The sequence below is a fragment of the Engystomops pustulosus genome, chromosome 9 (assembly GCF_040894005.1).
Source record: "Engystomops pustulosus chromosome 9, aEngPut4.maternal, whole genome shotgun sequence".
NCBI lineage: Eukaryota > Metazoa > Chordata > Amphibia > Anura > Leptodactylidae > Engystomops > Engystomops pustulosus.
Window position 1 is genome coordinate 67,568,912 of NC_092419.1, and position 19,069 is coordinate 67,587,980.

The 19,069-nt window shown below is 45.5% G+C and overlaps 82 pseudogenes; all 82 read right to left on the minus strand.

Annotated features, from left to right (window-relative positions):
* Window positions 1-160: 160 nt before the first annotated feature.
* LOC140086604 (5S ribosomal RNA) lies at window positions 161-279 on the minus strand (annotated as a pseudogene).
* Window positions 280-529: 250 nt separating this feature from the next.
* On the minus strand, window positions 530-648 carry LOC140083768 (5S ribosomal RNA; annotated as a pseudogene).
* A 70-nt stretch (window positions 649-718) lies between these two features.
* Window positions 719-837, minus strand: LOC140100085 (5S ribosomal RNA; annotated as a pseudogene).
* A 70-nt stretch (window positions 838-907) lies between these two features.
* Window positions 908-1,026, minus strand: LOC140090305 (5S ribosomal RNA; annotated as a pseudogene).
* Window positions 1,027-1,096: 70 nt separating this feature from the next.
* Window positions 1,097-1,215, minus strand: LOC140092929 (5S ribosomal RNA; annotated as a pseudogene).
* A 251-nt stretch (window positions 1,216-1,466) lies between these two features.
* LOC140080589 (5S ribosomal RNA) lies at window positions 1,467-1,585 on the minus strand (annotated as a pseudogene).
* Window positions 1,586-1,655: 70 nt separating this feature from the next.
* On the minus strand, window positions 1,656-1,774 carry LOC140100087 (5S ribosomal RNA; annotated as a pseudogene).
* Window positions 1,775-2,025: 251 nt separating this feature from the next.
* Window positions 2,026-2,144, minus strand: LOC140086605 (5S ribosomal RNA; annotated as a pseudogene).
* Window positions 2,145-2,394: 250 nt separating this feature from the next.
* Window positions 2,395-2,513, minus strand: LOC140080590 (5S ribosomal RNA; annotated as a pseudogene).
* Window positions 2,514-2,583: 70 nt separating this feature from the next.
* Window positions 2,584-2,702, minus strand: LOC140100088 (5S ribosomal RNA; annotated as a pseudogene).
* A 70-nt stretch (window positions 2,703-2,772) lies between these two features.
* On the minus strand, window positions 2,773-2,891 carry LOC140083392 (5S ribosomal RNA; annotated as a pseudogene).
* Window positions 2,892-2,961: 70 nt separating this feature from the next.
* On the minus strand, window positions 2,962-3,080 carry LOC140080591 (5S ribosomal RNA; annotated as a pseudogene).
* Window positions 3,081-3,150: 70 nt separating this feature from the next.
* LOC140097628 (5S ribosomal RNA) lies at window positions 3,151-3,269 on the minus strand (annotated as a pseudogene).
* Window positions 3,270-3,339: 70 nt separating this feature from the next.
* On the minus strand, window positions 3,340-3,458 carry LOC140080592 (5S ribosomal RNA; annotated as a pseudogene).
* A 251-nt stretch (window positions 3,459-3,709) lies between these two features.
* On the minus strand, window positions 3,710-3,828 carry LOC140086606 (5S ribosomal RNA; annotated as a pseudogene).
* A 69-nt stretch (window positions 3,829-3,897) lies between these two features.
* Window positions 3,898-4,016, minus strand: LOC140082844 (5S ribosomal RNA; annotated as a pseudogene).
* Window positions 4,017-4,086: 70 nt separating this feature from the next.
* Window positions 4,087-4,205, minus strand: LOC140100089 (5S ribosomal RNA; annotated as a pseudogene).
* Window positions 4,206-4,275: 70 nt separating this feature from the next.
* On the minus strand, window positions 4,276-4,394 carry LOC140090306 (5S ribosomal RNA; annotated as a pseudogene).
* Window positions 4,395-4,464: 70 nt separating this feature from the next.
* LOC140092931 (5S ribosomal RNA) lies at window positions 4,465-4,583 on the minus strand (annotated as a pseudogene).
* A 251-nt stretch (window positions 4,584-4,834) lies between these two features.
* Window positions 4,835-4,953, minus strand: LOC140080593 (5S ribosomal RNA; annotated as a pseudogene).
* Window positions 4,954-5,023: 70 nt separating this feature from the next.
* Window positions 5,024-5,142, minus strand: LOC140100090 (5S ribosomal RNA; annotated as a pseudogene).
* A 251-nt stretch (window positions 5,143-5,393) lies between these two features.
* LOC140086607 (5S ribosomal RNA) lies at window positions 5,394-5,512 on the minus strand (annotated as a pseudogene).
* Window positions 5,513-5,762: 250 nt separating this feature from the next.
* On the minus strand, window positions 5,763-5,881 carry LOC140080594 (5S ribosomal RNA; annotated as a pseudogene).
* Window positions 5,882-5,951: 70 nt separating this feature from the next.
* On the minus strand, window positions 5,952-6,070 carry LOC140082202 (5S ribosomal RNA; annotated as a pseudogene).
* A 70-nt stretch (window positions 6,071-6,140) lies between these two features.
* Window positions 6,141-6,259, minus strand: LOC140083393 (5S ribosomal RNA; annotated as a pseudogene).
* Window positions 6,260-6,329: 70 nt separating this feature from the next.
* On the minus strand, window positions 6,330-6,448 carry LOC140080595 (5S ribosomal RNA; annotated as a pseudogene).
* A 70-nt stretch (window positions 6,449-6,518) lies between these two features.
* On the minus strand, window positions 6,519-6,637 carry LOC140097630 (5S ribosomal RNA; annotated as a pseudogene).
* A 70-nt stretch (window positions 6,638-6,707) lies between these two features.
* Window positions 6,708-6,826, minus strand: LOC140080598 (5S ribosomal RNA; annotated as a pseudogene).
* Window positions 6,827-7,077: 251 nt separating this feature from the next.
* Window positions 7,078-7,196, minus strand: LOC140086609 (5S ribosomal RNA; annotated as a pseudogene).
* A 250-nt stretch (window positions 7,197-7,446) lies between these two features.
* LOC140083769 (5S ribosomal RNA) lies at window positions 7,447-7,565 on the minus strand (annotated as a pseudogene).
* Window positions 7,566-7,635: 70 nt separating this feature from the next.
* Window positions 7,636-7,754, minus strand: LOC140100091 (5S ribosomal RNA; annotated as a pseudogene).
* Window positions 7,755-7,824: 70 nt separating this feature from the next.
* LOC140090307 (5S ribosomal RNA) lies at window positions 7,825-7,943 on the minus strand (annotated as a pseudogene).
* Window positions 7,944-8,013: 70 nt separating this feature from the next.
* LOC140092932 (5S ribosomal RNA) lies at window positions 8,014-8,132 on the minus strand (annotated as a pseudogene).
* Window positions 8,133-8,383: 251 nt separating this feature from the next.
* Window positions 8,384-8,502, minus strand: LOC140080599 (5S ribosomal RNA; annotated as a pseudogene).
* Window positions 8,503-8,572: 70 nt separating this feature from the next.
* On the minus strand, window positions 8,573-8,691 carry LOC140100092 (5S ribosomal RNA; annotated as a pseudogene).
* A 250-nt stretch (window positions 8,692-8,941) lies between these two features.
* LOC140095668 (5S ribosomal RNA) lies at window positions 8,942-9,060 on the minus strand (annotated as a pseudogene).
* Window positions 9,061-9,130: 70 nt separating this feature from the next.
* LOC140100094 (5S ribosomal RNA) lies at window positions 9,131-9,249 on the minus strand (annotated as a pseudogene).
* Window positions 9,250-9,319: 70 nt separating this feature from the next.
* On the minus strand, window positions 9,320-9,438 carry LOC140093238 (5S ribosomal RNA; annotated as a pseudogene).
* Window positions 9,439-9,508: 70 nt separating this feature from the next.
* Window positions 9,509-9,627, minus strand: LOC140080600 (5S ribosomal RNA; annotated as a pseudogene).
* Window positions 9,628-9,878: 251 nt separating this feature from the next.
* On the minus strand, window positions 9,879-9,997 carry LOC140095146 (5S ribosomal RNA; annotated as a pseudogene).
* Window positions 9,998-10,066: 69 nt separating this feature from the next.
* On the minus strand, window positions 10,067-10,185 carry LOC140078846 (5S ribosomal RNA; annotated as a pseudogene).
* Window positions 10,186-10,255: 70 nt separating this feature from the next.
* LOC140083474 (5S ribosomal RNA) lies at window positions 10,256-10,374 on the minus strand (annotated as a pseudogene).
* Window positions 10,375-10,625: 251 nt separating this feature from the next.
* On the minus strand, window positions 10,626-10,744 carry LOC140083349 (5S ribosomal RNA; annotated as a pseudogene).
* Window positions 10,745-10,814: 70 nt separating this feature from the next.
* On the minus strand, window positions 10,815-10,933 carry LOC140082845 (5S ribosomal RNA; annotated as a pseudogene).
* A 70-nt stretch (window positions 10,934-11,003) lies between these two features.
* On the minus strand, window positions 11,004-11,122 carry LOC140100095 (5S ribosomal RNA; annotated as a pseudogene).
* A 70-nt stretch (window positions 11,123-11,192) lies between these two features.
* On the minus strand, window positions 11,193-11,311 carry LOC140100096 (5S ribosomal RNA; annotated as a pseudogene).
* Window positions 11,312-11,381: 70 nt separating this feature from the next.
* On the minus strand, window positions 11,382-11,500 carry LOC140083475 (5S ribosomal RNA; annotated as a pseudogene).
* A 251-nt stretch (window positions 11,501-11,751) lies between these two features.
* Window positions 11,752-11,870, minus strand: LOC140081867 (5S ribosomal RNA; annotated as a pseudogene).
* Window positions 11,871-11,940: 70 nt separating this feature from the next.
* On the minus strand, window positions 11,941-12,059 carry LOC140087271 (5S ribosomal RNA; annotated as a pseudogene).
* Window positions 12,060-12,129: 70 nt separating this feature from the next.
* Window positions 12,130-12,248, minus strand: LOC140083350 (5S ribosomal RNA; annotated as a pseudogene).
* A 70-nt stretch (window positions 12,249-12,318) lies between these two features.
* On the minus strand, window positions 12,319-12,437 carry LOC140082846 (5S ribosomal RNA; annotated as a pseudogene).
* Window positions 12,438-12,507: 70 nt separating this feature from the next.
* On the minus strand, window positions 12,508-12,626 carry LOC140100098 (5S ribosomal RNA; annotated as a pseudogene).
* A 70-nt stretch (window positions 12,627-12,696) lies between these two features.
* Window positions 12,697-12,815, minus strand: LOC140083416 (5S ribosomal RNA; annotated as a pseudogene).
* Window positions 12,816-12,885: 70 nt separating this feature from the next.
* Window positions 12,886-13,004, minus strand: LOC140087273 (5S ribosomal RNA; annotated as a pseudogene).
* Window positions 13,005-13,074: 70 nt separating this feature from the next.
* On the minus strand, window positions 13,075-13,193 carry LOC140083432 (5S ribosomal RNA; annotated as a pseudogene).
* A 70-nt stretch (window positions 13,194-13,263) lies between these two features.
* Window positions 13,264-13,382, minus strand: LOC140101029 (5S ribosomal RNA; annotated as a pseudogene).
* Window positions 13,383-13,633: 251 nt separating this feature from the next.
* LOC140080601 (5S ribosomal RNA) lies at window positions 13,634-13,752 on the minus strand (annotated as a pseudogene).
* A 70-nt stretch (window positions 13,753-13,822) lies between these two features.
* Window positions 13,823-13,941, minus strand: LOC140100099 (5S ribosomal RNA; annotated as a pseudogene).
* Window positions 13,942-14,011: 70 nt separating this feature from the next.
* LOC140078857 (5S ribosomal RNA) lies at window positions 14,012-14,130 on the minus strand (annotated as a pseudogene).
* A 70-nt stretch (window positions 14,131-14,200) lies between these two features.
* LOC140080602 (5S ribosomal RNA) lies at window positions 14,201-14,319 on the minus strand (annotated as a pseudogene).
* Window positions 14,320-14,389: 70 nt separating this feature from the next.
* Window positions 14,390-14,508, minus strand: LOC140090705 (5S ribosomal RNA; annotated as a pseudogene).
* Window positions 14,509-14,578: 70 nt separating this feature from the next.
* On the minus strand, window positions 14,579-14,697 carry LOC140086368 (5S ribosomal RNA; annotated as a pseudogene).
* A 70-nt stretch (window positions 14,698-14,767) lies between these two features.
* Window positions 14,768-14,886, minus strand: LOC140100100 (5S ribosomal RNA; annotated as a pseudogene).
* A 70-nt stretch (window positions 14,887-14,956) lies between these two features.
* LOC140091843 (5S ribosomal RNA) lies at window positions 14,957-15,075 on the minus strand (annotated as a pseudogene).
* Window positions 15,076-15,145: 70 nt separating this feature from the next.
* On the minus strand, window positions 15,146-15,264 carry LOC140078584 (5S ribosomal RNA; annotated as a pseudogene).
* Window positions 15,265-15,334: 70 nt separating this feature from the next.
* Window positions 15,335-15,453, minus strand: LOC140078870 (5S ribosomal RNA; annotated as a pseudogene).
* A 70-nt stretch (window positions 15,454-15,523) lies between these two features.
* Window positions 15,524-15,642, minus strand: LOC140097812 (5S ribosomal RNA; annotated as a pseudogene).
* A 251-nt stretch (window positions 15,643-15,893) lies between these two features.
* On the minus strand, window positions 15,894-16,012 carry LOC140091144 (5S ribosomal RNA; annotated as a pseudogene).
* A 70-nt stretch (window positions 16,013-16,082) lies between these two features.
* LOC140080604 (5S ribosomal RNA) lies at window positions 16,083-16,201 on the minus strand (annotated as a pseudogene).
* Window positions 16,202-16,271: 70 nt separating this feature from the next.
* LOC140080605 (5S ribosomal RNA) lies at window positions 16,272-16,390 on the minus strand (annotated as a pseudogene).
* Window positions 16,391-16,460: 70 nt separating this feature from the next.
* Window positions 16,461-16,579, minus strand: LOC140083476 (5S ribosomal RNA; annotated as a pseudogene).
* A 70-nt stretch (window positions 16,580-16,649) lies between these two features.
* On the minus strand, window positions 16,650-16,768 carry LOC140084969 (5S ribosomal RNA; annotated as a pseudogene).
* Window positions 16,769-16,838: 70 nt separating this feature from the next.
* LOC140100101 (5S ribosomal RNA) lies at window positions 16,839-16,957 on the minus strand (annotated as a pseudogene).
* A 70-nt stretch (window positions 16,958-17,027) lies between these two features.
* On the minus strand, window positions 17,028-17,146 carry LOC140082324 (5S ribosomal RNA; annotated as a pseudogene).
* Window positions 17,147-17,216: 70 nt separating this feature from the next.
* On the minus strand, window positions 17,217-17,335 carry LOC140100102 (5S ribosomal RNA; annotated as a pseudogene).
* A 70-nt stretch (window positions 17,336-17,405) lies between these two features.
* On the minus strand, window positions 17,406-17,524 carry LOC140085252 (5S ribosomal RNA; annotated as a pseudogene).
* Window positions 17,525-17,594: 70 nt separating this feature from the next.
* LOC140080606 (5S ribosomal RNA) lies at window positions 17,595-17,713 on the minus strand (annotated as a pseudogene).
* A 70-nt stretch (window positions 17,714-17,783) lies between these two features.
* On the minus strand, window positions 17,784-17,902 carry LOC140100103 (5S ribosomal RNA; annotated as a pseudogene).
* A 250-nt stretch (window positions 17,903-18,152) lies between these two features.
* On the minus strand, window positions 18,153-18,271 carry LOC140095670 (5S ribosomal RNA; annotated as a pseudogene).
* Window positions 18,272-18,530: 259 nt separating this feature from the next.
* Window positions 18,531-18,649, minus strand: LOC140100104 (5S ribosomal RNA; annotated as a pseudogene).
* Window positions 18,650-18,719: 70 nt separating this feature from the next.
* On the minus strand, window positions 18,720-18,838 carry LOC140080608 (5S ribosomal RNA; annotated as a pseudogene).
* Window positions 18,839-18,908: 70 nt separating this feature from the next.
* On the minus strand, window positions 18,909-19,027 carry LOC140079425 (5S ribosomal RNA; annotated as a pseudogene).
* Between the last annotated feature and the right edge of the window lie 42 nt (window positions 19,028-19,069).

The following is a 19,069-nucleotide window of genomic DNA, read 5'->3' on the forward strand; positions in this document are numbered from 1 at the left end:
CCAGCCAGTCTCCCATGCTGGTACTTGCCAAGCCTTAAGCTGCTGCGATCTGACGAGAGCAGGCACATTCAGCTTAGAATGGCTGTTGACAGCAGCTGTTCAATTTGAACCTTCTTTTACTATCTCATAGAGAAACTAACACAATTTTCAGGTTCAAAAAGGTCAACGGAACTTGGGATTCCCAGCCAGTCTCCCATGCTGGTACTTGCCAAGCCTTAAGCTGCATTGCTGCTGCGATCTGACGAGATCAGGCACATTCAGCTTAGAATGGCCGTTGACAGCAGCTGTTCAATTTGAACCTTCTTTTACTATCTCATAGAGAAACTAACACATTTTCAGGTTCAAAAAGGTCAACGGAACTTGGGATTCCCAGCCAGTCTCCCATGCTGGTACTTGCCAAGCCTTAAGCTGCTGCGATCTGATGAGAGCAGGCACATTCAGCTTAGAATGGCCGTTGACAGCAGCTGTTCAATTTGAACCTTCTTTTACTATCTCATAGAGAAACTAACACAATTTTCAGGTTCAAAAAGGTCAACAGAACTTGGGATTCCCAGCCAGTCTCCCATGCTGGTACTTGCCAAGCCTTAAGCTGCATTGCTGCTGCGATCTGACGAGAGCAGGCACATTCAGCTTAGAATGGCCATTGACAGCAGCTGCCTAATTTCTACTTTCTTTTACTATCTCATAGAGAAACTAACACAATTTTCAGGTTCAAAAAGGTCAACGGAACTTGGGATTCCCAGCCAGTCTCCCATGCTGGTACTTGCCAAGCCTTAAGCTGCATTGCTGCTGCGATCTGACGAGAGCAGGCACATTCAGCTTAGAATGGCCGTTGACAGCAGCTGTTCAATTTGAACCTTCTTTTACTATCTCATAGAGAAACTAACACAATTTTCAGGTTCAAAAAGGTCAACAGAACTTGGGATTCCCAGCCAGTCTCCCATGCTGGTACTTGCCAAGCCTTAAGCTGCAATGCTGCTGCGATCTGATGAGAGCAGGCACATTCAGCTTAGAATGGCCGTTGACAGCAGCTGTTCAATTTGAACCTTCTTTTACTATCTCATAGAGAAACTAACACAATTTTCAGGTTCAAAAAGGTCAACAGAACTTGGGATTCCCAGCCAGTCTCCCATGCTGTTACTTGCCAAGCCTTAAGCTGCATTGCTGCTGCGATCTGACGAGAGCAGGCACATTCAGCTTAGAATGGCCGTTGACAGCAGCTGTTCAGTTTGAACCTTCTTTTACTATGTCATAGAGAAACTAACACAATTTTCAGGTTCAAAAAGGTCAACGGAACTTGGGATTCCCAGCCAGTCTCCCATGCTGGTACTTGCCAAGCCTTAAGCTGCTGCGATCTGATGAGAGCAGGCACATTCAGCTTAGAATGGCCGTTGACAGCAGCTGTTCAATTTGAACCTTCTTTTACTATCTCATAGAGAAACTAACACAATTTTCAGGTTCAAAAAGGTCAACAGAACTTGGGATTCCCAGCCAGTCTCCCATGCTGGTACTTGCCAAGCCTTAAGCTGCATTGCTGCTGCGATCTGACGAGAGCAGGCACATTCAGCTTAGAATGGCCGTTGACAGCAGCTGTTCAATTTGAACCTTCTTTTACTATCTCATAGAGAAACTAACAAAATTTTCAGGTTCAAAAAGGTCAACGGAACTTGGGATTCCCAGCCAGTCTCCCATGCTGGTACTTGCCAAGCCTTAAGCTGCATTGCTGCTGCGATCTGACGAGAGCAGGCACATTCAGCTTAGAATGGCCGTTGACAGCAGCTGTTCAATTTGAACCTTCTTTTACTATCTCATAGAGAAACTAACACAATTTTCAGGTTCAAAAAGGTCAACGGAACTTGGGATTCCCAGCCAGTCTCCCATGCTGGTACTTGCCAAGCCTTAAGCTGCTGCGATCTGACGAGAGCAGGCACATTCAGCTTAGAATGGCTGTTGACAGCAGCTGTTCAATTTGAACCTTCTTTTACTATCTCATAGAGAAACTAACACAATTTTCAGGTTCAAAAAGGTCAACGGAACTTGGGATTCCCAGCCAGTCTCCCATGCTGGTACTTGCCAAGCCTTAAGCTGCATTGCTGCTGCGATCTGACGAGATCAGGCACATTCAGCTTAGAATGGCCGTTGACAGCAGCTGTTCAATTTGAACCTTCTTTTACTATCTCATAGAGAAACTAACACATTTTCAGGTTCAAAAAGGTCAACGGAACTTGGGATTCCCAGCCAGTCTCCCATGCTGGTACTTGCCAAGCCTTAAGCTGCTGCGATCTGATGAGAGCAGGCACATTCAGCTTAGAATGGCCGTTGACAGCAGCTGTTCAATTTGAACCTTCTTTTACTATCTCATAGAGAAACTAACACAATTTTCAGGTTCAAAAAGGTCAACAGAACTTGGGATTCCCAGCCAGTCTCCCATGCTGGTACTTGCCAAGCCTTAAGCTGCATTGCTGCTGCGATCTGACGAGAGCAGGCACATTCAGCTTAGAATGGCCGTTGACAGCATCTGCCTAATTTCTACTTTCTTTTACTATCTCATAGAGAAACTAACACAATTTTCAGGTTCAAAAAGGTCAACGGAACTTGGGATTCCCAGCCAGTCTCCCATGCTGGTACTTGCCAAGCCTTAAGCTGCATTGCTGCTGCGATCTGACGAGAGCAGGCACATTCAGCTTAGAATGGCCGTTGACAGCAGCTGTTCAATTTGAACCTTCTTTTACCATCTTTGACAGAGAAACTAACAATTTTCAGGTTCAAAAAGGTCAACGGAACTTGGTATTCCCAGCCAGTCTCCCATGCTTGTACTTGCCAAGCCTTAAGCTGCATTGTTGCTGCGATCTGACGAGAGCAGGCACATTCAGCTTAGAATGGCCGTTGACAGCAGCTGTTCAATTTGAACCTTCTTTTACTATCTCATAGAGAAACTAACACAATTTTCAGGTTCAAAAAGGTCAACAGAACTTGGGATTCCCAGCCAGTCTCCCATGCTGGTACTTGCCAAGCCTTAAGCTGCATTGCTGCTGCGATCTGACGAGAGCAGGCACATTCAGCTTAGAATGGCCGTTGACAGCAGCTGTTCAATTTGAACTTTCTTTTACTATCTCATAGAAAAACTAACACAATTTTCAGATTCAAAAAGGTCAACAGAACTTGGGATTTCCAGCCAGTCTCCCATGCTGGTACTTGCCAAGCCTTAAGTTGCATTGCTGCTGCGATCTGACGAGAGCAGGCACATTCAGCTTAGAATGGCCGTTGACAGCAGCTGTTCAATTTGAACCTTCTTTTACTATCCCATAGAGAAACTAACACAATTTTCAGGTTCAAAAAGGTCAACAGAACTTGGGATTCCCAGCCAGTCTCCCATGCTGGTACTTGCCAAGCCTTAAGCTGCATTGCTGCTGCGATCTGACGAGAGCAGGCACATTCAGCTTAGAATGGCCGTTGACAGCAGCTGTTCAATTTGAACCTTCTTTTACTATTTCATAGAGAAACTAACACAATTTTCAGGTTCAAAAAGGTCAACGGAACTTGGGATTCCCAGCCAGTCTCCCATGCTGGTACTTGCCAAGCCTTAAGCTGCTGCGATCTGACGAGAGCAGGCACATTCAGCTTAGAATGGCTGTTGACAGCAGCTGTTCAATTTGAACCTTCTTTTACTATCTCATAGAGAAACTAACACAATTTTCAGGTTCAAAAAGGTCAACGGAACTTGGGATTCCCAGCCAGTCTCCCATGCTGGTACTTGCCAAGCCTTAAGCTGCATTGCTGCTGCGATCTGACGAGATCAGGCACATTCAGCTTAGAATGGCCGTTGACAGCAGCTGTTCAATTTGAACCTTCTTTTACTATCTCATAGAGAAACTAACACATTTTCAGGTTCAAAAAGGTCAACGGAACTTGGGATTCCCAGCCAGTCTCCCATGCTGGTACTTGCCAAGCCTTAAGCTGCATTGCTGCTGCGATCTGACGAGAGCAGGCACATTCAGCTTAGAATGGCCATTGACAGCAGCTGCCTAATTTCTACTTTCTTTTACTATCTCATAGAGAAACTAACACAATTTTCAGGTTCAAAAAGGTCAACGGAACTTGGGATTCCCAGCCAGTCTCCCATGCTGGTACTTGCCAAGCCTTAAGCTGCATTGCTGCTGCGATCTGACGAGAGCAGGCACATTCAGCTTAGAATGGCCGTTGACAGCAGCTGTTCAATTTGAACCTTCTTTTACTATCTCATAGAGAAACTAACACAATTTTCAGGTTCAAAAAGGTCAACAGAACTTGGGATTCCCAGCCAGTCTCCCATGCTGGTACTTGCCAAGCCTTAAGCTGCAATGCTGCTGCGATCTGATGAGAGCAGGCACATTCAGCTTAGAATGGCCGTTGACAGCAGCTGTTCAATTTGAACCTTCTTTTACTATCTCATAGAGAAACTAACACAATTTTCAGGTTCAAAAAGGTCAACAGAACTTGGGATTCCCAGCCAGTCTCCCATGCTGTTACTTGCCAAGCCTTAAGCTGCATTGCTGCTGCGATCTGACGAGAGCAGGCACATTCAGCTTAGAATGGCCGTTGACAGCAGCTGTTCAGTTTGAACCTTCTTTTACTATGTCATAGAGAAACTAACACAATTTTCAGGTTCAAAAAGGTCAACGGAACTTGGGATTCCCAGCCAGTCTCCCATGCTGGTACTTGCCAAGCCTTAAGCTGCTGCGATCTGATGAGAGCAGGCACATTCAGCTTAGAATGGCCGTTGACAGCAGCTGTTCAATTTGAACCTTCTTTTACTATCTCATAGAGAAACTAACACAATTTTCAGGTTCAAAAAGGTCAACAGAACTTGGGATTCCCAGCCAGTCTCCCATGCTGGTACTTGCCAAGCCTTAAGCTGCATTGCTGCTGCGATCTGACGAGAGCAGGCACATTCAGCTTAGAATGGCCGTTGACAGCAGCTGTTCAATTTGAACCTTCTTTTACTATCTCATAGAGAAACTAACAAAATTTTCAGGTTCAAAAAGGTCAACGGAACTTGGGATTCCCAGCCAGTCTCCCATGCTGGTACTTGCCAAGCCTTAAGCTGCATTGCTGCTGCGATCTGACGAGAGCAGGCACATTCAGCTTAGAATGGCCGTTGACAGCAGCTGTTCAATTTGAACCTTCTTTTACTATCTCATAGAGAAACTAACACAATTTTCAGGTTCAAAAAGGTCAACGGAACTTGGGATTCCCAGCCAGTCTCCCATGCTGGTACTTGCCAAGCCTTAAGCTGCTGCGATCTGACGAGAGCAGGCACATTCAGCTTAGAATGGCTGTTGACAGCAGCTGTTCAATTTGAACCTTCTTTTACTATCTCATAGAGAAACTAACACAATTTTCAGGTTCAAAAAGGTCAACGGAACTTGGGATTCCCAGCCAGTCTCCCATGCTGGTACTTGCCAAGCCTTAAGCTGCATTGCTGCTGCGATCTGACGAGATCAGGCACATTCAGCTTAGAATGGCCGTTGACAGCAGCTGTTCAATTTGAACCTTCTTTTACTATCTCATAGAGAAACTAACACATTTTCAGGTTCAAAAAGGTCAACGGAACTTGGGATTCCCAGCCAGTCTCCCATGCTGGTACTTGCCAAGCCTTAAGCTGCTGCGATCTGATGAGAGCAGGCACATTCAGCTTAGAATGGCCGTTGATAGCAGCTGTTCAATTTGAACCTTCTTTTACTATCTCATAGAGAAACTAACACAATTTTCAGGTTCAAAAAGGTCAACAGAACTTGGGATTCCCAGCCAGTCTCCCATGCTGGTACTTGCCAAGCCTTAAGCTGCATTGCTGCTGCGATCTGACGAGAGCAGGCACATTCAGCTTAGAATGGCCGTTGACAGCATCTGCCTAATTTCTACTTTCTTTTACTATCTCATAGAGAAACTAACACAATTTTCAGGTTCAAAAAGGTCAACGGAACTTGGGATTCCCAGCCAGTCTCCCATGCTGGTACTTGCCAAGCCTTAAGCTGCATTGCTGCTGCGATCTGACGAGAGCAGGCACATTCAGCTTAGAATGGCCGTCGACAGCAGCTGTTCAATTTGAACCTTCTTTTACCATCTTTGACAGAGAAACTAACAATTTTCAGGTTCAAAAAGGTCAACGGAACTTGGTATTCCCAGCCAGTCTCCCATGCTTGTACTTGCCAAGCCTTAAGCTGCATTGTTGCTGCGATCTGACGAGAGCAGGCACATTCAGCTTAGAATGGCCGTTGACAGCAGCTGTTCAATTTGAACCTTCTTTTACTATCTCATAGAGAAACTAACACAATTTTCAGGTTCAAAAAGGTCAACAGAACTTGGGATTCCCAGCCAGTCTCCCATGCTGGTACTTGCCAAGCCTTAAGCTGCATTGCTGCTGCGATCTGACGAGAGCAGGCACATTCAGCTTAGAATGGCCGTTGACAGCAGCTGTTCAATTTGAACTTTCTTTTACTATCTCATAGAAAAACTAACACAATTTTCAGATTCAAAAAGGTCAACAGAACTTGGGATTTCCAGCCAGTCTCCCATGCTGGTACTTGCCAAGCCTTAAGTTGCATTGCTGCTGCGATCTGACGAGAGCAGGCACATTCAGCTTAGAATGGCCGTTGACAGCAGCTGTTCAATTTGAACCTTCTTTTACTATCCCATAGAGAAACTAACACAATTTTCAGGTTCAAAAAGGTCAACAGAACTTGGGATTCCCAGCCAGTCTCCCATGCTGGTACTTGCCAAGCCTTAAGCTGCATTGCTGCTGCGATCTGACGAGAGCAGGCACATTCAGCTTAGAATGGCCGTTGACAGCAGCTGTTCAATTTGAACCTTCTTTTACTATTTCATAGAGAAACTAACACAATTTTCAGGTTCAAAAAGGTCAACGGAACTTGGGATTCCCAGCCAGTCTCCCATGCTGGTACTTGCCAAGCCTTAAGCTGCTGCGATCTGACGAGAGCAGGCACATTCAGCTTAGAATGGCTGTTGACAGCAGCTGTTCAATTTGAACCTTCTTTTACTATCTCATAGAGAAACTAACACAATTTTCAGGTTCAAAAAGGTCAACGGAACTTGGGATTCCCAGCCAGTCTCCCATGCTGGTACTTGCCAAGCCTTAAGCTGCATTGCTGCTGCGATCTGACGAGATCAGGCACATTCAGCTTAGAATGGCCGTTGACAGCAGCTGTTCAATTTGAACCTTCTTTTACTATCTCATAGAGAAACTAACACATTTTCAGGTTCAAAAAGGTCAACGGAACTTGGGATTCCCAGCCAGTCTCCCATGCTGGTACTTGCCAAGCCTTAAGCTGCTGCGATCTGATGAGAGCAGGCACATTCAGCTTAGAATGGCCGTTGACAGCAGCTGTTCAATTTGAACCTTCTTTTACTATCTCATAGAGAAACTAACACAATTTTCAGGTTCAAAAAGGTCAACAGAACTTGGGATTCCCAGCCAGTCTCCCATGCTGGTACTTGCCAAGCCTTAAGCTGCATTGCTGCTGCGATCTGACGAGAGCAGGCACATTCAGCTTAGAATGGCCATTGACAGCAGCTGCCTAATTTCTACTTTCTTTTACTATCTCATAGAGAAACTAACACAATTTTCAGGTTCAAAAAGGTCAACGGAACTTGGGATTCCCAGCCAGTCTCCCATGCTGGTACTTGCCAAGCCTTAAGCTGCATTGCTGCTGCGATCTGACGAGAGCAGGCACATTCAGCTTAGAATGGCCGTTGACAGCAGCTGTTCAATTTGAACCTTCTTTTACTATCTCATAGAGAAACTAACACAATTTTCAGGTTCAAAAAGGTCAACAGAACTTGGGATTCCCAGCCAGTCTCCCATGCTGGTACTTGCCAAGCCTTAAGCTGCAATGCTGCTGCGATCTGATGAGAGCAGGCACATTCAGCTTAGAATGGCCGTTGACAGCAGCTGTTCAATTTGAACCTTCTTTTACTATCTCATAGAGAAACTAACACAATTTTCAGGTTCAAAAAGGTCAACAGAACTTGGGATTCCCAGCCAGTCTCCCATGCTGTTACTTGCCAAGCCTTAAGCTGCATTGCTGCTGCGATCTGACGAGAGCAGGCACATTCAGCTTAGAATGGCCGTTGACAGCAGCTGTTCAGTTTGAACCTTCTTTTACTATGTCATAGAGAAACTAACACAATTTTCAGGTTCAAAAAGGTCAATGGAACTTGGGATTCCCAGCCAGTCTCCCATGCTGGTACTTGCCAAGCCTTAAGCTGCTGCGATCTGATGAGAGCAGGCACATTCAGCTTAGAATGGCCGTTGACAGCAGCTGTTCAATTTGAACCTTCTTTTACTATCTCATAGAGAAACTAACACAATTTTCAGGTTCAAAAAGGTCAACAGAACTTGGGATTCCCAGCCAGTCTCCCATGCTGGTACTTGCCAAGCCTTAAGCTGCATTGCTGCTGCGATCTGACGAGAGCAGGCACATTCAGCTTAGAATGGCCGTTGACAGCAGCTGTTCAATTTGAACCTTCTTTTACTATCTCATAGAGAAACTAACAAAATTTTCAGGTTCAAAAAGGTCAACGGAACTTGGGATTCCCAGCCAGTCTCCCATGCTGGTACTTGCCAAGCCTTAAGCTGCATTGCTGCTGCGATCTGACGAGAGCAGGCACATTCAGCTTAGAATGGCCGTTGACAGCAGCTGTTCAATTTGAACCTTCTTTTACTATCTCATAGAGAAACTAACACATTTTCAGGTTCAGAAAGGTCAACGGAACTTGGGATTCCCAGCCAGTCTCCCATGCTGGTACTTGCCAAGCCTTAAGCTGCTGCGATCTGACAAGAGCAGGCACATTCAGCTTAGAATGGCCGTTGACAGCAGCTGTTCAATTTGAACCTTCTTTTACTATCTCATAGAGAAACTAACACAATTTTCAGGTTCAAAAAGGTCAACAGAACTTGGGATTCCCAGCCAGTCTCCCATGCTGGTACTTGCAAAGCCTTAAGCTGCATTGCTGCTGCGATCTGATGAGAGCAGGCTCATTCAGCTTAGAATGGCCGTTGACAGCCGCTGTTCAATTTGAACCTTCTTTTACTATCTCATAGAGAAACTAACACAATTTTCAGGTTCAAAAAGGTCAACGGAACTTGGGATTCCCAGCCAGTCTCCCATGCTGGTACTTGCCAAGCCTTAAGCTGCATTGCTGCTGCGATCTGACGAGAGCAGGCACATTCAGCTTAGAATGGCCGTTGACAGCAGCTGTTCAATTTGAACCTTCTTTTACTATCTCATAGAGAAACTAACACAATTTTCAGGTTCAAAAAGGTCAACAGAACTTGGGATTCCCAGCCAGTCTCCCATGCTGGTACTTGCCAAGCCTTAAGCTGCAATGCTGCTGCGATCTGACGAGAGCAGGCACATTCAGCTTAGAATGGCCGTTGACAGCAGCTGTTCAATTTGAACCTTCTTTTACTATCTCATAGAGAAACTAACACAATTTTCAGGTTCAAAAAGGTCAACAGAACTTGGGATTCCCAGCCAGTCTCCCATGCTGGTACTTGCCAAGCCTTAAGCTGCATTGCTGCTGCGATCTGACGAGAGCAGGCACATTCAGCTTAGAATGGCCGTTGACAGCAGCTGTTCAATTTGAACCTTCTTTTACTATCCCATAGAGAAACTAACACAATTTTCAGGTTCAAAAAGGTCAACGGAACTTGGTATTCCCAGCCAGTCTCCCATGCTGGTACTTGCCAAGCCTTAAGCTGCTGCGATCTGACGAGAGCAGGCACATTCAGCTTAGAATGGCCGTTGACAGCAGCTGTTCAATTTGAACCTTCTTTTACTATCTCATAGAGAAACTAATACAATTTTCAGGTTCAAAAAGGTCAACAGAACTTGGGATTCCCAGCCAGTCTCCCATGCTGGTACTTGCCAAGCCTTAAGCTGCATTGCTGCTGCGATCTGACGAGAGCAGGCACATTCAGCTTAGAAGTGCTGTTGACAGCAGCTGTTCAATTTGAACCTTCTTTTACTATCTCATAGAGAAACTAACACAATTTTTAGTTCAAAAAGGTCAACGGAACTTGGTATTCCCAGCCAGTCTCCCATGCTGGTACTTGCCAAGCCTTAAGCTGCATTGCTGCTGCGATCTGACGAGAGCAGGCACATTCAGCTTAGAATGGCCGTTGACAGCAGCTGTTCAATTTGAACCTTCTTTTACTATCCCATAGAGAAACTAACACAATTTTCAGGTTCAAAAAGGTCAACGAAACTTGGGATTCCCAGCCAGTCTCCCATGCTGGTACTTGCCAAGCCTTAAGCTGCATTGCTGCTGCGATCTGACGAGAGCAGGCACATTCAGCTTAGAATGGCCGTTGACAGCAGCTGTTCAATTTGAACCTTCTTTTACTATCTCATAGAGAAACTAACACAATTTTCAGGTTCAAAAAGGTCAACGGAACTTGGGATTCCCAGCCAGTCTCCCATGCTGGTACTTGCCAAGCCTTAAGCTGCTGCGATCTGACGAGAGCAGGCACATTCAGCTTAGAATGGCTGTTGACAGCAGCTGTTCAATTTGAACCTTCTTTTACCATCTTTGACAGTGAAACTAACAATTTTCAGGTTCAAAAAGGTCAACGGAACTTGGGATTCCCAGCCAGTCTCCCATGCTGGTACTTGCCAAACCTTAAGCTGCATTGCTGCTGCGATCTGATGAGAGCAGGCACATTCAGCTTAGAATGGCCGTTGACAGCAGCTGTTCAATTTGAACCTTTTTTTACTATCTCATAGAGAAACTAACACAATTTTCAGGTTCAAAAAGGTCAACGGAACTTGGGATTCCCAGCCAGTCTCCCATGCTGGTACTTGCCAAGCCTTAAGCTGCATTGCTGCTGCGATCTGACGAGAGCAGGCACATTCAGCTTAGAATGGCCATTGACAGCAGCTGTTCAGTTTGAACCTTTTTTTACTATCTCATAGAGAAACTAACACAATTTTCAGGTTCAAAAAGGTCAACGGAACTTGGGATTCCCAGCCAGTCTCCCATGCTGGTACTTGCCAAGCCTTAAGCTGCATTGCTGCTGCGATCTGACGAGAGCAGGCACATTCAGCTTAGAATGGCCGTTGACAGCAGCTGTTCAATTTGAACCTTCTTTTACTATCTCATAGAGAAACTAACACAATTTTCAGGTTCAAAAAGGTCAACGGAACTTGGGATTCCCAGCCAGTCTCCCATGCTGGTACTTGCCAAGCCTTAAGCTGCATTGCTGCTGCGATCTGACGAGAGCAGGCACATTCAGCTTAGAATGGCCGTTGACAGCAGCTGTTCAATTTGAACCTTCTTTTACTATCCCATAGAGAAACTAACACAATTTTCAGGTTCAAAAAGGTCAACGAAACTTGGGATTCCCAGCCAGTCTCCCATGCTGGTACTTGCCAAGCCTTAAGCTGCATTGCTGCTGCGATCTGACGAGAGCAGGCACATTCAGCTTAGAATGGCCGTTGACAGCAGCTGTTCAATTTGAACCTTCTTTTACTATCTCATAGAGAAACTAACACAATTTTCAGGTTCAAAAAGGTCAACGGAACTTGGGATTCCCAGCCAGTCTCCCATGCTGGTACTTGCCAAGCCTTAAGCTGCTGCGATCTGACGAGAGCAGGCACATTCAGCTTAGAATGGCCGTTGACAGCAGCTGTTCAATTTGAACCTTCTTTTACTATCTCATAGAGAAACTAACACAATTTTCAGGTTCAAAAAGGTCAACAGAACTTGGGATTCCCAGCCAGTCTCCCATGCTGGTACTTGCCAAGCCTTAAGCTGCATTGCTGCTGCGATCTGACGAGAGCAGGCACATTCAGCTTAGAATGGCTGTTGACAGCAGCTGTTCAATTTGAACCTTCTTTTACTATCTCATAGAGAAACTAACACAATTTTCAGGTTCAAAAAGGTCAACGGAACTTGGTATTCCCAGCCAGTCTCCCATGCTGGTACTTGCCAAGCCTTAAGCTGCATTGCTGCTGCGATCTGACGAGAGCAGGCACATTCAGCTTAGAATGGCTGTTGACAGCAGCTGTTCAATTTGAACCTTCTTTTACCATCTTTGACAGTGAAACTAACAATTTTCAGGTTCAAAAAGGTCAACGGAACTTGGGATTCCCAGCCAGTCTCCCATGCTGGTACTTGCCAAACCTTAAGCTGCATTGCTGCTGCGATCTGATGAGAGCAGGCACATTCAGCTTAGAATGGCCGTTGACAGCAGCTGTTCAATTTGAACCTTTTTTTACTATCTCATAGAGAAACTAACACAATTTTCAGGTTCAAAAAGGTCAACGGAACTTGGGATTCCCAGCCAGTCTCCCATGCTGGTACTTGCCAAGCCTTAAGCTGCATTGCTGCTGCGATCTGACGAGAGCAGGCACATTCAGCTTAGAATGGCCATTGACAGCAGCTGTTCAGTTTGAACCTTTTTTTACTATCTCATAGAGAAACTAACACAATTTTCAGGTTCAAAAAGGTCAACGGAACTTGGGATTCCCAGCCAGTCTCCCATGCTGGTACTTGCCAAGCCTTAAGCTGCATTGCTGCTGCGATCTGACGAGAGCAGGCACATTCAGCTTAGAATGGCCGTTGACAGCAGCTGTTCAATTTGAACCTTCTTTTACTATCTCATAGAGAAACTAACACAATTTTCAGGTTCAAAAAGGTCAACGGAACTTGGGATTCCCAGCCAGTCTCCCATGCTGGTACTTGCCAAGCCTTAAGCTGCATTGCTGCTGCGATCTGACGAGAGCAGGCACATTAAGCTTAGAATGGCCGTTGACAGCAGCTGTTCAGTTTGAACCTTCTTTTACTATCTCATAGAGAAACTAACACAATTTTCAGGTTCAAAAAGGTCAACGGAACTTGGTATTCCCAGCCAGTCTCCCATGCTGGTACTTGCCAAGCCTTAAGCTGCATTGCTGCTGCGATCTGACGAGAGCAGGCACATTCAGCTTAGAATGGCTGTTGACAGCAGCTGTTCAATTTGAACCTTCTTTTACCATCTTTGACAGTGAAACTAACAATTTTCAGGTTCAAAAAGGACAACGGAACTTGGGATTCCCAGCCAGTCTCCCATGCTGGTACTTGCCAAGCCTTAAGCTGCATTGCTGCTGCGATCTGACGAGAGCAGGCACATTCAGCTTAGAATGGCCGTTGACAGCAGCTGTTCAATTTGAACCTTCTTTTACTATCTCATAGAGAAACTAACACAATTTTCAGGTTCAAAAAGGTCAACGGAACTTGGGATTCCCAGCCAGTCTCCCATGCTGGTACTTGCCAAGCCTTAAGCTGCATTGCTGCTGCGATCTGATGAGAGCAGGCACATTCAGCTTAGAATGGCCGTTGACAGCAGCTGTTCAATTTGAACCTTCTTTTACTATCTCATAGAGAAACTAACACAATTTTCAGGTACAAAAAGGTCAACGGAACTTGGGATTCCCAGCCAGTCTCCCATGCTGGTACTTGCCAAGCCTTAAGCTGCTGCGAACTGACGAGAGCACGCACATTCAGCTTAGAATGGCCGTTGACAGCAGCTGTTCAATTTGAACCTTCTTTTACTATCTCATAGAGAAACTAACACAATTTTCAGGTTCAAAAAGGTCAACAGAACTTGGGATTCCCAGCCAGTCTCCCATGCTGGTACTTGCCAAGCCTTAAGCTGCATTGCTGCTGCGATCTGACGAGAGCAGGCACATTCAGCTTAGAATGGCCGTTGACAGCAGCTGTTCAATTTGAACCTTCTTTTACTATCTCATAGAGAAACTAACACAATTTTCAGGTTCAAAAAGGTCAACGGAACTTGGGATTCCCAGCCAGTCTCCCATGCTGGTACTTGCCAAGCCTTAAGCTGCATTGCTGCTGCGATCTGACGAGAGCAGGCACATTCAGCTTAGAATGGCCGTTGACTGCAGCTGTTCAGTTTGAACCTTCTTTTACTATCTCATAGAGAAACTAACACAATTTTCAGGTTCAAAAAGGTCAACGGAACTTGGTATTCCCAGCCAGTCTCCCATGCTGGTACTTGCCAAGCCTTAAGCTGCATTGCTGCTGCGATCTGACGAGAGCAGGCACATTCAGCTTAGAATGGCCGTTGACAGCAGCTGTTCAATTTGAACCTTCTTTTACCATCTTTGACAGAGAAACTAACAATTTTCAGGTTCAAAAAGGTCAACAGAACTTGGGATTCCCAGCCAGTCTCCCATGCTGGTACTTGCCAAGCCTTAAGCTGCATTGCTGCTGCGATCTGACGAGAGCAGGCACATTCAGCTTAGAATGGCCGTTGACAGCAGCTGTTCAATTTGAACTTTCTTTTACTATCTCATAGAAAAACTAACACAATTTTCAGGTTCAAAAAGGTCAACAGAACTTGGGATTTCCAGCCAGTCTCCCATGCTGGTACTTGCCAAGCCTTAAGCTGCATTGCTGCTGCGATCTGACGAGAGCAGGCACATTCAGCTTAGAATGGCCGTTGACAGCAGCTGTTCAATTTGAACCTTCTTTTACTATCTCATAGAGAAACTAACACAATTTTCAGGTTCAAAAAGGTCAACGGAACTTGGGATTCCCAACCCGTCTCCCATGCTGGTACTTGCCAAGCCTAAAGCTGCATTGCTGCTGCGATCTGACGAGAGCAGGCACATTCAGCTTAGAATGGCCGTTGACAGCAGCTGTTCAATTTGAACCTTCTTTTACTATCTCATAGAGAAACTAACACAATTTTCAGGTTCAAAAAGGTCAACGGAACTTGGGATTCCCAGCCAGTCTCCCATGCTGGTACTTGCCAAGCCTTAAGCTGCATTGCTGCTGCGATCTGACGAGAGCAGGCACATTCAGCTTAGAATGGCCGTTGACAGCAGCTGTTCAATTTGAACCTTCTTTTACTATCTCATAGAGAAACTAACACAATTTTCAGGTTCAAAAATGTCAACGGAACTTGGGATTTCCAGCCAGTCTCCCATGCTGGTACTTGCCAAGCCTTAAGCTGCATTGCTGCTGCGATCTGACGAGAGCAGGCACATTCAGCTTAGAATGGCCGTTGACAGCAGCTGTTCAGTTTGAACCTTCTTTTACTATCTCATAGAGAAACTAACACAATTTTCAGGTTCAAAAATGTCAACGGAACTTGGTATTCCCAGCCAGTCTCCCATGCTGGTACTTGCCAAGCCTTAAGCTGCATTGCTGCTGCGATCTGACGAGAGCAGGCACATTCAGCTTAGAATGGCCGTTGACAGCAGCTGTTCAGTTTGAACCTTCTTTTACTATCTCATAGAGAAACTAACACAATTTTCAGGTTCAAAAAGGTCAACGGAACTTGGTATTCCCAGCCAGTCTCCCATGCTGGTACTTGCCAAGCCTTAAGCTGCATTGCTGCTGCGATCTGACGAGAGCAGGCACATTCAGCTTAGAATGGCCGTTGACAGCAGCTGTTCAATTTGAACCTTCTTTTACCATCTTTGACAGAGAAACTAACAATTTTCAGGTTCAAAAAGGTCAACAGAACTTGGGATTCGCAGCCAGTCTCCCATGCTTGTACTTGCCAAGCCTTAAGCTGCATTGTTGCTGCGATCTGACGAGAGCAGGCACATTCAGCTTAGAATGGCGGTTGACAGCAGCTGTTCAGTTTGAACCTTCTTTTACTATCTCATAGAGAAACTAACACAATTTTCAGGTTCAAAAAGGTCAACGGAACTTGGGATTCCCAGCCAGTCTCCCATGCTGGTACTTGCCAAGCCTTAAGCTGCTGCGATCTGACGAGAGCAGGCACATTCAGCTTAGAATGGCCGTTGACAGCAGCTGTTCAATTTGAACCTTCTTTTACTATCTCATAGAGAAACTAACACAATTTTCAGGTTCAAAAAGGTCAACAGAACTTGGGATTCCCAGCCAGTCTCCCATGCTGGTACTTGCCAAGCCTTAAGCTTCATTGTTGCTGCGATCTGACGAGAGCAGGCACATTCAGCTTAGAATGGCCGTTGACAGCAGCTGTTCAATTTGAACCTTCTTTTACTATCTCATAGAGAAACTAACACAATTTTCAGGTTCAAAAAGGTCAACAGAACTTGGGATTCCCAGCCAGTCTCCCATGCTGGTACTTGCCAAGCCTTAAGCTGCATTGCTGCTGCGATCTGACGAGAGCAGGCACATTCAGCTTAGAATGGCCGTTGACAGCAGCTGTTCAATTTGAACCTTCTTTTACTATCTCATAGAAAAACTAGCACAATTTTCAGGTTCAAAAAGGTCAACAGAACTTGGGATTCCCAGCCAGTCTCCCATGCTGGTACTTGCCAAGCCTTAAGCTGCATTGCTGCTGCGATCTGACGAGAGCAGGCACATTCAGCTTAGAATGGCCGTTGACAGCAGCTGTTCAATTTGAACCTTCTTTTACTATCTCATAGAGAAACTAACACAATTTTCAGGTTCAAAAAGGTCAACGAAACTTGGGATTCCCAGCCAGTCTCCCATGCTGGTACTTGCCAAGCCTTAAGCTGCATTGCTGCTGCGATCTGACGAGAGCAGGCACATTCAGCTTAGAATGGCCGTTGACAGCAGCTGTTCAGTTTGAACCTTCTTTTACTATCTCATAGAGAAACTAACACAATTTTCAGGTTCAAAAAGGTCAACGGAACTTGGGATTCCCAGCCAGTCTCCCATGCTGGTACTTGCCAAGCCTTAAGCTACATTGCTGCTGCGATCTGACGAGAGCAGGCACATTCAGCTTAGAATGGCCGTTGACAGCAGCTGTTCAATTTGAACCTTCTTTTACCATCTTTGACAGAGAAACTAACAATTTTCAGGTTCAAAAAGGTCAACGGAACTTGGGATTCCCAGCCAGTCTCCCATGCTGGTACTTGCCAAGCCTTAAGCTGCATTGCTGCTGCGATCTGACGAGAGCAGGCACATTCAGCTTAGAATGGCCGTTGACAGCAGCTGTTCAATTTGAACCTTCTTTTACTATCTCATAGAGAAACTAACACAATTTTCAGGTTCAAAAAGGTCAACGGAACTTGGGATTCCCAGCCAGTCTCCCATGCTGGTACTTGCCAAGCCTTAAGCTACATTGCTGCTGCGATCTGATGAGAGCAGGCACATTCAGCTTAGAATGGCCGTTGACAGCAGCTGTTCAATTTGAACCTTCTTTTACTATCTCATAGAGAAACTAACACAATTTTCAGGTTCAAAAAGGTCAACGGAACTTGGGATTCCCAGCCAGTCTCCCATGCTGGTACTTGCCAAGCCTTAAGCTGCATTGCTGCTGCGATCTGACGAGAGCAGGCACATTCAGCTTAGAATGGCCGTTGACAGCAGCTGTTCAATTTGAACCTTCTTTTACCATCTTTGACAGAAAAACTAACAATTTTCAGGTTCAAAAAGGTCAACGGAACTTGGGATTCCCAGCCAGTCTCCCATGCTTGTACTTGCCAAGCCTTAAGCTGCATTGTTGCTGCGATCTGACGAGAGCAGGCACATTCAGCTTAGAATGGCCGTTGACAGCAGCTGTTCAATTTGAACCTTCTTTTACTATCTCATAGAGAAACTAACACAATTTTCAGGTTCAAAAAGGTCAACAGAACTTGGGATTCCCAGCCAGTCTCCCATGCTGGTACTTGCCAAGCCTTAAGCTGCATTGCTGCTGCGATCTGACGAGAGCAGGCACATTCAGCTTAGAATGGCCGTTGACAGCAGCTGTTCAATTTGAACCTTCTTTTACTATCTCATAGAGAAACTAACACAATTTTCAGGTTCAAAAAGGTCAACGGAACTTGGGATTCCCAGCCAGTCTCCCATGCTGGTACTTGCCAAGCCTTAAGCTGCATTGCTGCTGCGATCTGACGAGAGCAGGCACATTCAGCTTAGAATGGCCGTTGACAGCAGCTGTTCAATTTGAACCTTCTTTTACTATCTCATAGAGAAACTAACACATTTTCAGGTTCAAAAAGGTCAACGGAACTTGGGATTCCCAGCCAGTCTCCCATGCTGGTACTTGCCAAGCCTTAAGCTGCTGCAATCTGACAAGAGCAGGCACATTCAGCTTAGAATGGCCGTTGACAGCAGCTGTTCAATTTGAACCTTCTTTTACTATCTCATAGAGAAACTAACACAATTTTCAGGTTCAAAAAGGTCAACAGAACTTGGGATTCCCAGCCAGTCTCCCATGCTGGTACTTGCAAAGCCTTAAGCTGCATTGCTGCTGCGATCTGATGAGAGCAGGCTCATTCAGCTTAGAATGGCCGTTGACAGCCGCTGTTCAATTTGAACCTTCTTTTACTATCTCATAGAGAAACTAACACAATTTTCAGGTTCAAAGAGGTCAACGGAACTTGGGATTCGCAGCCAGTCTCCCATGCTGGTACTTGCCAAGCCTTAAGCCGCATCGCTGCTGTGATCCGACAAGAGCACGCACATTCAGCTTAGAATGGCCGTTGACAGCAGCTGTTCAATTTGAACCTTCTTTTACTATCTCATAGAGAAACTAACACAATTTTCAGGTTCAAAAAGGTCAACGGAACTTGGGATTCCCAGCCAGTCTCCCATGCTGGTACTTGCCAAGCCTTAAGCTGCATTGCTGCTGCGATCTGACGAGAGCAGGCACATTCAGCTTAGAATGGCCGTTGACAGCAGCTGTTCAATTTGAACCTTCTTTTACCATCTTTGACAGAGAAACTAACAATTTTCAGGTTCAAAAAGGTCAACAGAACTTGGGATTCCCAGCCAGTCTCCCATGCTGGTACTTGCCAAGCCTTAAGCTGCATTGCTGCTGCGATCTGACGAGAGCAGGCACATTCAGCTTAGAATGGCCGTTGACAGCAGCTGTTCAATTTGAACCTTCTTTTACTATCTCATAGAGAAACTAACACAATTTTCAGGTTCAAAAAGGTCAACGGAACTTGGGATTCCCAGCCAGTCTCCCATGCTGGTACTTGCCTAGCCTTAAGCTGCATTGCTGCTGCGATCTGACGAGAGCAGGCACATTCAGCTTAGAATGGCCGTTGACAGCAGCTGTTCAGTTTGAACCTTCTTTTACTATCTCATAGAG